The sequence below is a fragment of the Lycorma delicatula genome, chromosome 10 (genome assembly GCF_047948215.1).
Source record: "Lycorma delicatula isolate Av1 chromosome 10, ASM4794821v1, whole genome shotgun sequence".
NCBI classification, from domain to species: domain Eukaryota; kingdom Metazoa; phylum Arthropoda; class Insecta; order Hemiptera; family Fulgoridae; genus Lycorma; species Lycorma delicatula.
Genome location: NC_134464.1, coordinates 15,937,014 through 15,954,614, shown reverse-complemented (window position 1 = coordinate 15,954,614; position 17,601 = coordinate 15,937,014). Strand labels below are relative to the sequence as shown.

Genomic DNA, 17,601 nt, shown 5'->3' with positions numbered 1-17,601 from the left:
TTCTATTTTTTAAATTTATTCATTTGGCTTTCTATAGAATCTACTTTTAGACTTGTTCCTACTTAATTTTGCTTTAACTTCACATCATTCTCTTTTAGTTTGACTGTAATTCATTTACTTTTATTGTTTTATGGTACTTGACGCTTTGTACTCCCTCTTGTCTTGATGAAATCTGCAAAGATATATAAATAGTAATTCAAATACTTGCATTAAAAAAAAAGATAAAATAAATAAACCTAATGCATAATGTATCAATCATTTCACTGAAAAATGGATCAGTCATGGAGGTCCACATTTCTGCGTACCAAGAACATTTGTTATAACACCTTTAGATTTCTGCATCTAGGGACAGATGAGAAATATCATATATAAAACAAAAATACATTCTCATGAGGAATTAATTGTTTGCATTATGGATGCTGCTGAGAAACTTAAGAATAGCCCTGAAGTACTATAAACAGCTACAAAAGCAGTATAGATGGGAAGTTTTGAAACTGGTGGGCTTGGTTGTGAATATTTGTTATAAACTGGTAGGTACGACTTACTGTATTGTTTCTAAATTGAATTATAATTTTTCTAAACTTTCTTTGTTTTATTCGACTTATCTTGCACCATTCTGTTCAGAATTGCATTCTCTACAAGTTTATTTAAAGGTTTTACATGTTTATTACCCATTTAACAAAGTTATTAACGGGTTTTTACTCTAAATTATTGATTTTCATCCCAGATTTCTTAAAACCTATTGCAGATACTGTTTTGGTAGCTTTTTTTTCTGTCTTCAGTCATTTGACTGGTTTGATGCAGCTCTCCAAGATTCCCTATCTAGTGCTAGTCGTTTCATTTCAGTATACCCTCTACATCCTACATCCCTAACAATTTGTTTTACATATTCCAAACGTGGCCTGCCTACACAATTTTTCCCTTCTACCTATCCTTACAATATTAAAGCGACTATTCCAGGATGCCTTAGTATGTGGCCTATAAGTCTGTCTCTTCTTTTAACTATATTTTTCCAAATGCTTCTTTCTTCATCTATTTGCCGCAATACCTCTTCATTTGTCACTTTATCCACCCATCTGATTTTTAACATTCTCCTATTGCACCACATTTCAAAAGCTTCTAATCTTTTCTTCTCAGATACTCCGATCGTCCAAGTTTCACTTCCATATAAAGCAACACTCCAAACATACACTATCAAAAATCTTTTCCTGACATTTAAATTAATTTTTGATGTAAACAAATTACATTTCTTACTGAAGGCTCGTTCAGCATGTGCTATTCGTCATTTTATATCGCTCCTGCTTCGTCCATCTTTAGTAATTCTACTTCCCAAATAACAAAATTCTTCTACCTCCGTAATCTTTTCTCCTCCTATTTTCACATTCAGTGGTCCATCTTTGTTATTTCTACTACATTTCATTACTTTTGTTTTGTTCTTGTTTATTTTCATGCGATAGTTCTTGCGTAGGACTTCATCTATGCCGTTCATTGTTTCTTCTAAATCCTTTTTACTCTCGGCTAGAATTACTATATCATCAGCAAATCGTAGCATCTTTATCTTTTCACCTTGTACTGTTACTCCGAATCTAAATTGTTCTTTAACATCACTAACTGCTAGTTCCATGTAAAGATTAAAAAGTAACGGAGATAGGGTACATCCTTGTCGGACTCCCTTTCTTATTACGGCTTCTTTCTTATGTTCTTCAATTGTTACTGTTGCTGTTTGGTTCCTGTACATGTTAGCAATTGTTCTTCTATCTCTGTATTTGAACCCTAATTTTTTTAAAATGCTGAACATTTTATTCCAGTCTACATTATCGAATGCCTTTTCTAGGTCTATAAACGCCAAGTATGTTGGTTTGTTTTCCTTTGATCTTCCTTCTACTATTAATCTGAGGCCTACAATTGCTTCCCTTGTCCCTATACTTTTCCTGAAACCAAATTGGTCTTCTCCTAACACTTCCTCCACTCTCCTCTCAATTTTTCTGTATATAATTCTAGTTAAGATTTTTGATGCATGACTAGTTAAACTAATTGTTCTGTATTCTTCACATTTATCTGCCCCTGCTTTCTTTAGTATCATTACTATAACACTTTTTTTGAAGTCTGACGGAAATTCCCCTTTTTCAGAAATATTACACACCAGTTTGTATAAACTATCAATCGCTTCCTCACCTGCACTGCGCAGTATTTCTACAGGTATTCCGTCTATTCCAGGAGCCTTTCTGCCATTTAAATCTTTTAATGCTCTCTTAAATTCAGATCTCAGTATTGTTTCTCCCATTTCATCCTCCTCAACTTCCTCTTCTTCCTCTATAACACCATTTTCTAATTCATTTCCTCCGTATAACTCGTCAATATATTCTACCCACCTGTTGACTTTTCCTTTCATATTACAAATCTGTGTACCATCTTTTTGTTTAACACATTATTAGATTTTAATTTATGTACCCCAAAATTTTCCTTAACTTTCCTGTATGCTCCATCTGTTTTATCAATGTTCATTTCTCTTTCCACTTCTGAACACTTTTCTTTAATCCACTCTTCTTTCGCCAGTTTGCACTTCCTGTTTATAGCATTTCTTAATTGCCGATAGTTCCTTTTACTTTCTTCATCACTAGCATTCTTATATTTTCTACGTTCATCCATAAACTGCAATATATCGTCTGAAACCCAAGGTTTTCTACCAGTTCTCTTTATTCCGCCTAAGTTTGCTTCTGCTGATTTAAGAATTTCCTTTTTAACATTCTCCCATTCTTCTTCTACATTTTCTACCTTATCTTTTTTTACTCAGACCTCTTGCGATGTCCTCCTCAAAAATCTTCTTTACCTCCTCTTCCTCAAGCTTCTCTAAATTCCACCGATTCATCTGACACCTTTTATTCAGGTTTTTAAACCCCAATCTACATTTCATTATCACCAAATTATGGTCGCTATCAATGTCTGGTCCAGGGTAAGTTTTGCAGTCAACGAGTTGATTTCTAAATCTTTGCTTAACCATGATATAATCTATCTGATACCTTGCAGTATCGCTTGGCTTTTTCCAAGTGTATATTCTTCTATTATGATTTTTAAATTGGGTGTTGGCAATTACTAAATTATACTTCGTGCAAAACTTTATAAGTCGGTCCCTTCTTTCATTCCTTTTGTCCAGCCCATATTCACCCACTATATTTTCTTCCTTGCCTTTTCCAATGCTTGCATTCCAATCTCCAACTATTATTAAATTTTCATCTTCTTTTACGTGTTTAATTGCTTCATCAATCTATTCGTATACACACTCTACCTCATCATCATCATGGGCGCTTGTAGGCATATAGACGTTAACAATTATTGTTGGTTTAGGTTTTGATTTTATCCACATTACAATGATTCTATCGCTATGCATCTTGAAATACTCCACTCTCCTCCCTATCTTCTTGTTCATCACGAAACCTACTCCTGCCTGCCCATTATTTGACGCTGAGTTAATTACTCTAAAGTCACCTGAACAAAAGTCGCCTTCCTCTTCCCACCGAACCTCACTAATTCCTACTATATCCACCTTTACCCTATCCATTTCCCTTTTTAAATTTTCTACCCTACCAACCTTTTTTAAGCTTCTAACATTCCACCCTCAGACTCGTAGAATGTTATTTTTTACTTTTCTGGTGATCCCTTCCTTAGTAGTCCCCACCCGGAGATCCGGACGGGGGACTATTTTACCTCCGGAATATTTTACCAAGGAAGCGCCTCCATTATTGTTATGTGAAAATGCAGACCCACATTTTCTTGAAAAAAAAAACAGCTGTAGTTTTCCATTGCTTTCAGCTGCGCAGTACTCAGAGGACTGAGTGATGGTGATATGGCCATTTAAGTCATTGTGACTCACGCCCCTAACAACTACTGAAAGAGCTGCTGCCCTCTTTCAGGAATCATTCCTTAGTCTGGCTCGCAACAGATACCTCTCCGATATGGTTGCACCTTCGGTCCAGCTACTCTGTATCCCTGAGCACTCAAGCCACCTCACCAACGGCAAGGTCTCATGATTCATAGAGGAGGGTAGCTATTTGGTAGCTTTTTATTCTATTTTTACGGTTAAAAAACCCATAGAAATCACTAATTCTGGCCTTAATTATTTTCCTATAAATTTTCAGTACAACCTCTTTCACCGGGATTGCTGAAACCCGAGCGAAATCTTTCATTAACCGTTATTTACAAACGAAACATTTTAGCTTTATTTAATAAAATATTTTATTTTTTTTAATTTCACAAGCATAATACGGTATGAAAATCACGAAAAAACTTTGATATACACAATCTATATAACGTGATCTCAATTTCTAATTTTTTTCTGTAGTCTCCGTACTCACCCAGGGTATTACTTCTGAAATAATGAGTAATACAAGGTAATTCTATTACTAATCATATTACTAAGATTTAAAAGTTGTAACTCGCGACTACGAAATCAGCTGATTTGCAAAGACAAGTTCACCACTACCAACCCGGTTGGTATAATCTCAATTAAAAAATATATATATATATATATATATATATATAAAGATGTATTTAAAGTTCTATTACTTTTTAAGTTAACTTTTTAAAACATAAATTTTATACACAATAGCGATTCTACTAAAATAATGAAATAAATATCTTAGATTGACAAGATGGGTATAGTTTAAAACGTGAAAACTACCGTCAACAATATATTGTTATGACCAACCTTTTCTATTTAATTATTTTTTATTTAGTTACTATTGGTTATTACAATGACGAATTGTTTTGTTAATAATATTTTGTTATTTTTTGTTTACGTTTTTAATTTTAAACTTTTAATAATAAAAAACCTATCTCCTGATTATGGTCAAATGACCCAAAACGCTAGGGATATAGTATAAACAGTTGGTAAGGTTGATTTTTATAACAAATTATTTAACCTAACTTGCTACTTTATAAATAAATGCTTTTTTTCTGATATAACAAATTATAAAATTTGAAAAAACGAAATAGATGTGTTTAAAGTTCATATTAATTTTTTAATCAAATACATGAAATGACGTTAAGGTAAATAAATTAATTATAAAATATTAATAGTAAAGAAATCGCTACTGAAAATCATTTTGAGCATATACTAATATCTGTGCATGTAGAAGTGGACGCAGATAAATCATGTAATTGTCTTTTTTTAATTCATCAACAGAACAATATTGTTTCTGTAAAATTAAATCTTTTAATTGTAAAATAAGCTGATGGGTAACTGATTATACAGTTTCCTTTTTCATAAAGTATGCCTCAATAAAGCACTTTTTTTTATTCTAAAAGGTTATGTTTTTAAAAAGCCCACAAATTTGACTTGCACATTATACGAGAAAATATCTAAGCATAAAAGTAATCGATAATGAGTACAAGCTTAGTGTTTATAAAGATGCTTCAGAGTAAAACTGTTCACTCCATTTTGGTAAACAAAATCAGATTTATCATCCCACAAGAATTTATCAAATAAAAAACCCAAAGGTTTTGCTTTGTGGACAACAAAATTACTATATATATAATGGGAATTCTGGCCACACAATGTGCAATGTTATGTTTAACCAAAAAGCACAATGTGGCAGTTTTATCCATACTTTATGTTACATTGTTTCAATCCATCCAGTGAAAATTTTTTAAAGCTGCAATTGTGAAAGATTCAATCCATTTTTATTAATTATCTTTAGATATAGATACAGCTGTGTCATCTGTGAAAAGAGTTGTAATGAATGGCTCAAGAATTTGCAGCAGATCATTAATAAACAATAAAAAAAGCAAAAAATTTTCCCTGAGGCGCTCCACACTCTACATCTTGAAGCGAGGACCTAAATTTACCTGTGTATTCTTGGCAAATGATAAAATTAACACTACTTGTGTACAATTTGTGAGGTACGACTTGAAAAGCAAGTTTCTTTTCAGATTCTGATACCACAGCTACTAAGTTGTTTTATCGGTGTAAATAAATGTTTTCCAATATTTCGGAAAATTGAAAATGAAATTTTTTTGTCTTAAAGAATTTAAAATATTTTCCAAAAACCGGGAAATGGCTACTACATCTTTTAAGACATGTCTGCTAATGGAAATATAAAAATTAGATTACCTTATAAATATAATGGTGCACTTGCTGTTAAGCTGCCCCGTCAGTACACTGCGCAATAATATTTATCAAGAATAAACATAGCAATATAAGTATACACTTTCTTTTAGTTATCACGCATTTGAGTATGATATTAAGTACATAATATACACATCTTACTCTGATCAAGTAGCATTTTGATAGGTAATGCAGAACATACTTTAAGAACAGATTCAGTATATGAAAAACAGAATAAAAGTTCATCTATTACCATCAAAAGTTCTATGTATCTATCTATATTATCTGTCCCATTTTTCTTTTTCTAAAAATTATTTCTCAGTAAGTTTTGAGATATCTTGATAATATTTTATATAGTTATTACATTTTCTGATAAACTAGTATTTGTGACAAATAAAGCTTCATTTTGTAATAAATTTAACAATAAATTAAGCTCTAAAAAGAGAGAATAACTACAGTGAAGATTAAATTAAATTGTAAAATGGAATTATTGTTTGCAATAGTATTGTATTGTAATTTACATATAAATGTATGGTAACAATATTTTAAACCTTACAACCACCATATCCCCATTTTTTTTTTGTGTTTTTGTTTTCTTTTAGTTCATAAAAGTTATTTGAAGGTAAAATGAAAAATAAAATATTTGTAAAATTAAGAATGTAATATACTACTAAGAACAAAGTAATGCTACATAATAACAGAATGATCTCAGAGAAAAATGTTAGATTTGAAGGTGTAATAAATCATGAAAGTGTATTTTATATGACTGCCAAGAATAGATTGGAACTGACAGATTATGTCAATGGTAGGTTACATCAACAGCAGCTGGAAGGTTTGTTCATTTTTTTTTAGAAGTTATGGTGTGATAACAAATCTTTCCACCACTGTACCTGTCCTGAACAATATTACAAAATGCCAAAAGTTTGGTTTAAAATAAAATTTTTCTTTACTCGTTAATAAGTAAACTGTGATGATTATGTTAATTTTCAAATCATTATTATTACCTCTTCATCTCATATGTTCTATTAAAATGATATTTTTGGGCTTAACTGTTAAAAATTTTATAATTACAAAATGACATCATTTATTAAAATATAATTTTAAACGAAGTTACGGCAGATTCTACATGCAAATGCAGGTACAGAAATTTTTAGTGGATAACAAAGTAGATTATTTTCTACCATAATTTACAGGTAAGTTACAAATAAAAATCATGCCTGAAAGTGAATTAATGATTTAAAGAGCTCATTTGATGAGCTTGAGTCTCTTAACACTTCAAAAAAAGGGTTCAAAAAAAAAAGTGATTTTTATATTGTTTGAAACTTATAATATTCCAGCAAATTTTGTAAATTCCGCTAAAAAATGTCGGTGATTATAAATAAAATTTCCCAACAGTGAAAGTGTAAATGTCACTCTTATCCCAAAAAACTTAAAAAATGTTCCCTTTAAAATTAAGTAGATCGTTTCTCTCTTTGGTAGATACATTGAAACCCACCAGGATATGCTGCATTTCTTATATGAAGTAATTAATCTAAAAGACTTAAAGTTAACTTGGAACTTTCGATATTATCCAAATTAATTGCTTAATTACTAATATTGTATTGATCTTAAAGACAAATAATTTTTGATATAAGGTAATTTAATTATATTTATAAACTATGATATAGAGCTAAGCCTTCAAATATAATAAAGTAAATAAAAATTTGTAGAATCAAGGAGCGATGAGTTAATCCCAGGTTTTCGTAATCCTTTTAAATGTTTTCTTTGAACTTAAAAAACCTATGGAATTTTTTTTCTTAGAGCCCTTCTAATCTTTTGTTACAATTGTCTTCCCCTCTTTTAACAGCTGCTGGACACTTAAATGTTTGTTGATGTTACCGCTTTTCTACATTAATTTTTTAATGGTTTTTACTTATTGTGTTGCACATTATATACATTATAATAATTAAATTAAAAACTCACAGATTTACAGTTTCTTCTCCAATATAATTTAATGAAAATGAAGATTCTATTCTGATTAAATTCTGGGATAAAAGTCCTCCATATCAGTAACTCCTTCTGACATTGCTGAAAAAGAAAAAGTTACCAGAGTAGTTATTATTAAATTATTGCAAATAAATAACAAACAAGTCTACAAGTTGTATTAGTATAATTATTTGTTTAATGATAAGTTCACAGATAATTGTGAATACAGTCCATAAATAAATTATAAAATTATATTTATGCTTTATGTTATGAAGAAATTCAGTGAATTAAATTATAAGAAATGTAAATTAATTCATCAAGATATCCAAGTCTAGTATGTTGTGCTTTTAATATAATAATTTGCCTGGGAAATAAGTTTCATGAGCAGAAGATATCATTCTGTTAAGGGGACATTAAGAAAGTAGCTATTGCCTCAGTACAAGAGATAAATCCAGAATTTTATCAAAGACGAAGTTCAAAGATGTAATTGATATTCATGGAATCTATATGAGGAAAAGGGGTTCCAATCGACTCAAGAAGTCCAATTCACAATAATAATAATAATTAATATTTTTATGTCTCTGAAGGTGTCACAATTCACAGATAACCTGACATGAAACATATCTATTCCCAAAAAAAAAAAAAATGCTGAGCCAGTCTTAATAAAAACTCAACATTACAAGTTAGGCTTGCTGAGGAAAATGGATATTTTAATTGTTTTTCTGATGTCTTTGCCTCAAAATTATTGCTTATCAGCATGAAGGTAACTAAACTATAGCTGATATTCAGCCCTGAGATTTAACCAATCTCAGGGCTGAATATCAGCTATAATTTTACTCTAATTCACATTATTATATAATTTTACTCTAATTCACATTGAATGGTTATATTGTGTCATAATAAATGTAAAGAAATCAATTTTATATGGTATCACTTGTATCTTGCATGACTTGTATAACACAGAAGTCACAGATCAGGAATTTATTATGTAATCACTTGTTCAACTGCTTCTTCATTTTGTTTAGTGCTGGTAAAGGAGTAATTGATGAAAGACATGATGATATCGCTGTTTCCAACTTGTAATTCATTTTTATGAGCAAGCATACAGTGAAACTAAAATCTTCTGATGATAATCTCATGTTTATACTAATATTATGAGTGACATAGTCATGGTGCCAGAAAATCATGAAGAACAGCTGAACATGAACCGGAGCTGTTATGATAATTTTTTTTTTATTTCTAGTTATTTAGGAAGAAATTGTACTTTGAAAAAATAAATCAATAAAATAATTATAATCATTTATATATGTCATTTGCTGTAAACAAAATATTGAATGCGACAAGATACGAGATGCTTGTCCCACAAAATAGCATTGGCATTCTCATGAAAAAAGAATTTCATGCCGGGCTTAGTAAGGAAAGTGAGGACTGAAACAATTGCCCATCATCTTCTACACAGAGTAGGCCAAGCCCACTAAAACGCAGAAAATCTTTCAGCTCTACAAGCAACATCTTCACTCCGTTCACCACTGGGACTGGTCGTGTATGAAAATTATTCTCAATGAAATAGAAACCAATTGTACCTCTTACCTCTTTTGTGCTTTATATGCATCACTACATTGCGATTGTGACAGATTATGTAATTCAATAACTGAAGATAAAACTTCTGCTAGGTCAAAGAAAATTATTCGCGAAATGTACCTCACAGTTGGGAAGAGTAACATCATGTGTTTCATCGCTACTCTTTTACCAGCTTAAAATGAATGAACATGTAATTAGATTACGCATAGCTGATTGGTGTTAGCGCATTATATACTTTGCTTCTACTTACAAAAATGTAATTAATTCTTATAATCTAATATCATTGTAGATGTAAAATAGTTAATAAAAATTATTTGTTTTAAATAATTAAAACATTTCTCCTGACATTAGGTATTCGTGTGTGATCCTCGTATGTCCCAATCGTAACCGGCAGAGGACCACTTCCTCATGACGAAAGTTTCTGCAAGAGGAGCCCCATGGCATCACTGAATCCTTAATCCGTTGGAGTTTATTATCGACGGTAGCCGTCCAGTCACTTTGCCACCTCGCTCGCAGTGATTGTTTTATATGATTGATAAAATCAAAGGTATTAATTCGGGTGGTGAAAGGAGGCTAATACACGCTTCCTTGGCAGCAGAATCTGCTCTTTCATTACCTAGAATTCCAACATGGCTGGGGATCCAGCAAAAACCTACCTCCCTGTTGCGTTTATTTAACTCAGCGATTTTATCATAAATGTCAATGACAGGATGTTTGGAATAAAGGTTTTCCAATGCCTGGAGAGCACTTTACCAGTCACTGCAAATAAGAATGCTCCTATATTTAGGGCCAACGATACTTAGAGCCCTATCCACAGTGAGTAGTTCCGCGGTGAACACACTCGTAACACCGGGTAGGCCAAACATATAGGACTGTTCATCGATAACAAAAGCACAACCAACGTTACCGCCATACTTCGACCCATCAGTATATATCACCACGCCTGGGTTCAACTTGGCGAGGAGAAACTGAAACATCTGCCGGAAAACAATAGGTGGCGTGGAACGCTTATCGTATGTTGTAAGGTGAAACGTAAAATTTACATGGTTTATTCTCCACGGGGGGTTCGAGCACGGACATGATGGAAAGAACGAGTCAATGGAAATCAGCGTATGAGTCAACACTCATACGCTGCAGCAGACATCGTGTACAGACACCCACAGGCGCAGTACAATGCGAACGGTCCTCATACTCCCTCATATTAGGATTCTTAAGAACTGGGTCAAAAGCTGGGTGATTCAGCCGAATCATACAGACATCTGTTGTTGCCTACTACAGAGCTTAAAATTTTATTCAGTCTAACTTCAATTGTCTATACTGTGTGTTGTGTTCATACAGTTATTAGTGTTTTGCTATATTTTCATAAATTCTTTATAATATTGAAGAGATTTTTTTAATATTGAAGAAGTTGGTGGATGCTCAAATATCCAGACAATTATTGTTACATTAGAGGTAAATGTATGTAAAAATCTCAAAGAAAAACTTATTTCTGAATCGATAAAAACTGCCTGTTAATTTTGATTGCGCACTCAGGGATCAAGATAAAATCTGGGTGCCTCATGTTATTTTTATATCGTGCTCAGTAACTGAACGGTTCAACAGGAAACGATGAGCCCTGTTATTTATCATGCATTAGCTGCATGGAAGTCCTTCAGAGACATGGTTGGTGTTTTTTAGGCAACAGAAAAGATGAAAACTATGTTTATGGTTAAGAAGCTGTTAAAAAACTACAAATATTTAGTACTAGGATGTCATTAAAAATTCATTTCCTACAGTCTCACCTAGACTTTTTTCCTGAAAATTTGTGCTCTGTCAGTGATGAGCAGGGAGACCGTTTCCGTCAGCATCACTACCAAGGAAGATGGGACGCTAGAATGCAATTTATTACACAAAATTTTATAAGTTTTGAATTCAGCACCCAATATTTGTTAAAATCACCATGCCCAATTCTAGATGTGTTTTTTTTATATTTTGCTGCGTTTTAAAAATTCTATTAGACATTTACAGTACTTACTTTTTATTCAATCCAGATTTGAAACTACGGTTGATAGTCACTTTAACTAAAATTTCTTTTATCTTCCATAACCATTTTCCGCTTTCAATATTATATTTGAGAATCAGTAACAATTTATTCTTGTCACAGCTTCCATGAATTTAAAAGTACTCCCGGTACAGCACCTACAACTCAAAATCACTTGGCAAAAAGATTAGTAATGCACTTAATATGAACTGATAATTTTTTTTTTTTTTTTTTTTTTGTTTTGCGTAGGAGGAGGAAAAAGCTTTATCAGCCACCGTCTGCGCCCGCAACAGACGGTAGTGTCGGGCTCTCACCGACTAAAAAACCTCCCCCTTAGGGAGGAGGACCCTATTAGGGATTGGGATCGCGGACGCCACTTAACTAACTAATAATAGAATAATATCTACGTTGTACCTGAAAAAAAAAATACACAGCATATACAAAATTTACATCTATTTTTATATAACTTAATTTACACTGCTTATCTAAGTAATTTTAATGTAAAATTTATGTTGAACCTGAAATAGAAACATACACAAAAATAGACATAAAAAATTCCCTAAAGGAGATTTCCTATCAGGGGACCCTACTGGGACTAGGCATTGGGATCGCGGACGCGACTTAACTAATAATAAAATAATATCTACGTTGTACCTGAAAAAACATACACAGCATATACAAAATTTATATCTATTTTCATAAAACTTAATTTACACTGCTTATCTAAGTAATTTTAATGTAAAATTTATGTTGAACCTGAAATAGAAACATACACAAAAATAGACATAAAAAATTTCCTATCAGGGGACCCTACTGGGACTAGGCACCTACCGCGATTTTATAAGAATATTATACTATCAACTTAAAAACTACACAACTTATTTTTAACATGAAAATTTATAATATTAAACAATAACAACAAAAGTAAGTACCTTTAGTAGAAAATTATCCTATAGAAAAAGGGAGTACCACAATGTAAGGAGGGCCACTTACATGGCAGCTCTCCCTTAGAATATTAAATGAACCGTTGAGTTACCTGAAACAAAAGAAAATAAGACAAATTCAATTAGCGGTTGTGAAATTAATATAGCTTTATTTTAATTATTTAATTCATTTCATGTATGATAGCACTGAACTTTTTCTAACAAAAATATTTATTAGGAATGAATGATTAGGTGGTCCATTTTTACTCCTTAAATATTTCATCTGAGGTAGAAGTATTTATATAGACAATTTTTACAGAAATAGAATCGCTAGCTAGGTAGGTACACAAGAAAAGCTATACCTTCCTCCAGACTAGATAGATACAAAGAACACTGGATTTTTTACATCCCCCACATCGTTAGATATCCAGTGAGAAATCATTGAAAAAGACCATTTTAATAAATCAATGTGGAAGAAAATTAAGGAAAAAAGTGGAGATTAGAAAGAAATCCTGTGGAGTAATCCACAGGAGGATTGCTAAACAAGACAACTCCCTCAAAGAAATTTTAAGGCAGCTGGGATTCCTCTCGTACAAGATCAGAGCACTTTTACCAAGAATAGAAGCAAAAAAATTATTCTGAATTAACGTTCACTGATATAGATGGTAACAGATCTGTATTGTTCCAGGAATGTGTGTTATATGAACCTATTTGGCCAAGCTAAGAATAATGTTGAATGGTAACAAAAATCAATACAGGATGTCTGTTAAGTACACCACCTGATTCTTTTACTAATTTTTATTGTATTATTTTTTTTAAATCATACTTAATAATTTTATAGAATGAACTGCATAATTTATTTTATTATTTCTACAATTTTATATAGGTTTCCACTTGCTTTGATTGGTCTGGTATTTAAAATTCATGAAATATTTATGTACCATCTACTTTGTAAGTATATTTTACAACAAGTTTTGACAAAGAAGTGCGAGCATGGTTTTATTCAATTTTCAAACTGCTGTCAGGCAAAACAATAAAGGACTAAACAGAATTTCCATGTAAAAAAAAAACTTATGAAACTATTTCTAAATTTTCACACAGTATATCTTCTATTAAAATAATATGTTAAATGAAGATATCGCTTTGTTTTATCAATCAAAACCCGCTCTCTATCTGTAAATGTAGATAAAATTCATTTTCATTATAATTAAATGTTTGGTGGTATCTAAGTGAAAGTTGACTGTCACGACAATAATTTTGATTCTTATTTCTTTTATTTTACACAATGAAATGCCTCAAAATCAATTGCTTTTCATGGCTATTCTTTACATTGGCAAATAATTGTTGTCTACAAAAAGAATAATTTAGTTAAATTATATATTGCATTTCAATTTTATTAACAATGATGAAAAAATCAAGTGATGTACTGTTAACTGACAAATACTTAAAATATTATTAGAAAAGTTTAAAATATGAATAACAGTCTTCTTGAAATATAAGCCAACAAATGTACAAGATAATCTTATGAAGTTTCATTGCAGTAACTAACAAAATTTGAATATATATATATATATATATATATATATAAAATTTAACATTATATGAAATATAAACCACCTAAACATAGTAGTTAGAATAGTTATACTTACCATTTATTTCCAATAACCGGTTTGTGCAGTATCTTGCACCTTCAGTTTGTATTAAATTATAACTTGTACTTTTTAATTGATTTGTATTTTTTTTTGTTTATAAATATTTTCACAACTACATTTATGTTCATAATATCATTTAAAATTTCACAGTAGATAACATAATAATTTATGTTAAAAAAGAGAAATCATTAAAAAGAATAAGTTTTAATGTAATAAAAATAGAATTTAATGCAGATTGAAGATGCAGGGTACTGCGAAAAACAGTCAATGGAAATTAATATGGCAAGTTTAACTTATCTAATTAGTGTGTCTTTGTACTTTATATTTCAAATAAAATATATATATATATCAGAAACAAATTAGGCATTGACCAGATACTGGCATATCTTGATATGTAACACTACTAAATTTCTTTTCTTTATTATACTTCGTTTCCTTTATTGCATTTATATTGTAATTTGCCACACAAAATTTCTGTGTTTCACATGACATTTAATGCCAGATCTACATAAAATTATTAAAAAAGTTAGAAATAAAAGTAACTGCAGTATCAAAAGAGAAAGTTACCTATCGATGATGTAAACTGGGGTCTAAAACATTGCCCTGACCCTCTCTTTTTCTGTTTAGCCTCTAGAACCACCATAAGATATTACTTCAGAGGATGATGATATGTATGAATGCAAATTAAGTGTAGTTTAGTTTAGTCTCAGGTCGACCATTCCTGAAATGTGTGGTTAATTGAAACCCTACCTTGAAAGAACACTGATATCTACAATCTAGTATTCAAATCCATTTAAAAGTCTTTACTAGGATTTGAACCTTAGAACTCTCGACTTTGAAATCATTTGACTTGCAATGATGAGTTAACCACTAGACAAGACCGGGTGAGGTAAAGCCCTGACCCTGGTCCCCGGTACAAGGTAAGTGATAGTGGCTGGTTGAAGCCACAGAGTGAGTAGCTCCATTACTTGGTCGCTCTAGCTGAAGCTAAACATTACATAAATGGATGGAGTCTTTTAATAAATACTAGTATTATTGTGAAATATATATGATGTAGTAAAGAATTAGTAGTACCTTAATATTTTACCATTTGGTTACACAGCTTTCATCACCACGGCTAATCCAAGGATCAAATCCATCGAGCAGCTGAAAGAATCAATCGATCTGGTACTCTGAAGATATAGGACGCAGGATGAAGTGAAAAGTTGATGAGATGTTGAATATAACCTGGTAATCTGTATTATTTCAAGTCTCATTTTTATTTATAGTTTGTAAATTTTTGTAGTGAGGAAGATAAAGTTAATTTCACACTTTGATCTTGATCGCACTTCAATTTCACACTTTATTTACACCAATCACTTATTTCCCCCACAGTTTCAAAATATGTAAAAAATAAAATAATTAACACTAAAAACCAAGGTCAGTTCATGCCTTTTTAATATGCAAGGCAAATATATTACATATATAAATGATTAAATTTTGAAGAAATTTGGATTACTGTTATGCTAGATGAATTTTTCAAATAATTATTCTACTTAGGATTTTACCACAAAAAAATTGTCAATTTTGCAAGTGAGTTAATTTTTTTAATAAAAAAACTAATGAATAAAATGAAATAATTTATTATGGCACCTCTTAGTACAGCTGACCCTGGTTTGAAAAAATTAAACTTAACATGTAAGCATGCATCTTCTTTGAAGCATCTTCTTTTGGCTGAATGCTGATTGGGGAAAGCAAAGGGGTATTCAAAATTTAAAATATTTCAAATAAAAGAAAAAAGAAAATTTTTAAAACTGTAATTAGATATAAATATGCTCTAACCTTCAATTTGATTAACACCTACCAAAAAAAAATTAAGAAAAAGCTTATGTAATATAATAAATATAAAAAAAAATATATATATATATATATATATAAATAAATATATTTTATATCCTACGTGAACCAGATTTAAAAGCCTACAGTTAATTAAGAAATTGCCTCTATATCTTTACTTATTTTTTTAATTTCTTGAACTTATTTAAATGATTAATTTTGTCAATGAAATGAATAAAATTAAAATAATTTATAAAAATAGTAGTTTTAAAAACCTACTCATTAATATTTCAAATTAAGTTTTATTGAGCAATTTAAACTACAAAAGTAATTTTTACGTTATGTAAATTGATTTATGAGGAGGACTTCAGCCATGGGTAGTGAAGTGATGAGCTGAAAAGACAAAGAAACATAACAAACATACAATAACTATAAATATTATGACCAAACTATTTCTAACATTAACATATTTATATAGCACCCCCCCCCCCGCATCCGAAACCCGATGAACGATATCGGGATGATGAAATACGGTCGCGACGCGGTTGACGCGGTACGAATGTTTTAGATAACCGGCAATCGCGAGAACTATTCATTGCATACAACATAGATATTTACAATGTCAATTTGTAATCAAGAATTATAATTAATAGTAACTGTGTATCATATTTGGTACCTGCTAAGCTAAGATGTGAATAATACACCCTGAACTATGCAAGAGCACATCGAATCTCCTACACGTTAAGGAAAAAGGAGAAATATTATACACCCTGCACTGCTTCAGAGCTAATCAGATTTGCTATGCGTTGATCAAAAATTAAAAAGGTTACACCCTCAACTGTGTTAGAGCATATCAGATTTGCTGTGTTGATCAAAAATTTAAAACGGTACACGCTGAACTGTCAGAACATATCATATTTGCTAGCTGTTGAGTAGCAATCTAAAATAATACACCCTGATTTGTCAGAGCATATCAGATTTGCTAGCTGTTGAGTAACAATCTAAAATAATACACCCTGATTTGTCAGAGCATATCAGATTTGCTAGCTGTTGAGTAACAATCTAAAATAATACACCCTGATTTGTCAGAGCATATCAGATTTGCTAGCTGTTGAGTAACAATCTAAAATAATACACCCTTATTTGTCAGAGCATATCAGACTTGCTAGCTGTTGAATAACAATCTAAAATAATAAACTCTGATTTGTCAGAGCATATCAGATTTGCTAGCTGTTGAGTAACAATATAAAATAATATACCCTGATTTGTCAGAGCATATCAGATTTGCTAGCTGTTGAGTAACAATCTAAAATAATACACCCTGATTTGTCAGAGCATATCAGATTTGCTAGCTGTTGAGTAACAATCTAAAATAATACACCCTGATTTGTCAGAGCATATCAGATTTGCTAGCTGTTGAGTAACAATCTAAAATAATACACCCTGATTTGTCAGAGCATATCAGATTTGCTAGCTGTTGAGTAACAATCTAAAATAATACACCCTGATTTGTCAGAGTTTATCAGATTTGCTAGCTGTTGT

At 31.3% G+C, this 17,601-nt stretch overlaps 1 protein-coding gene across 3 annotated transcripts in view; it reads left to right on the top strand.

Annotated features, from left to right (window-relative positions):
- The first annotated feature begins 4,914 nt into the window (after positions 1 to 4,914).
- The window catches only part of LOC142331348 (odorant receptor 2a-like), a 45,071-nt gene continuing 32,384 nt past the window's right edge, over positions 4,915 to 17,601 (top strand). For 2 of the 3 annotated variants that reach the window (XM_075377185.1, XM_075377184.1), the window contains exons 1-2: positions 4,915 to 5,046; positions 15,347 to 15,474. The gene's annotated coding sequence lies outside the window, so the exon portion shown is untranslated. Of the gene's footprint in view, positions 5,047 to 6,764; positions 6,909 to 13,280; positions 13,332 to 15,346; positions 15,475 to 17,601 lie in introns of those variants that run through there. The other variant, XM_075377183.1, reaches the window with a different exon arrangement.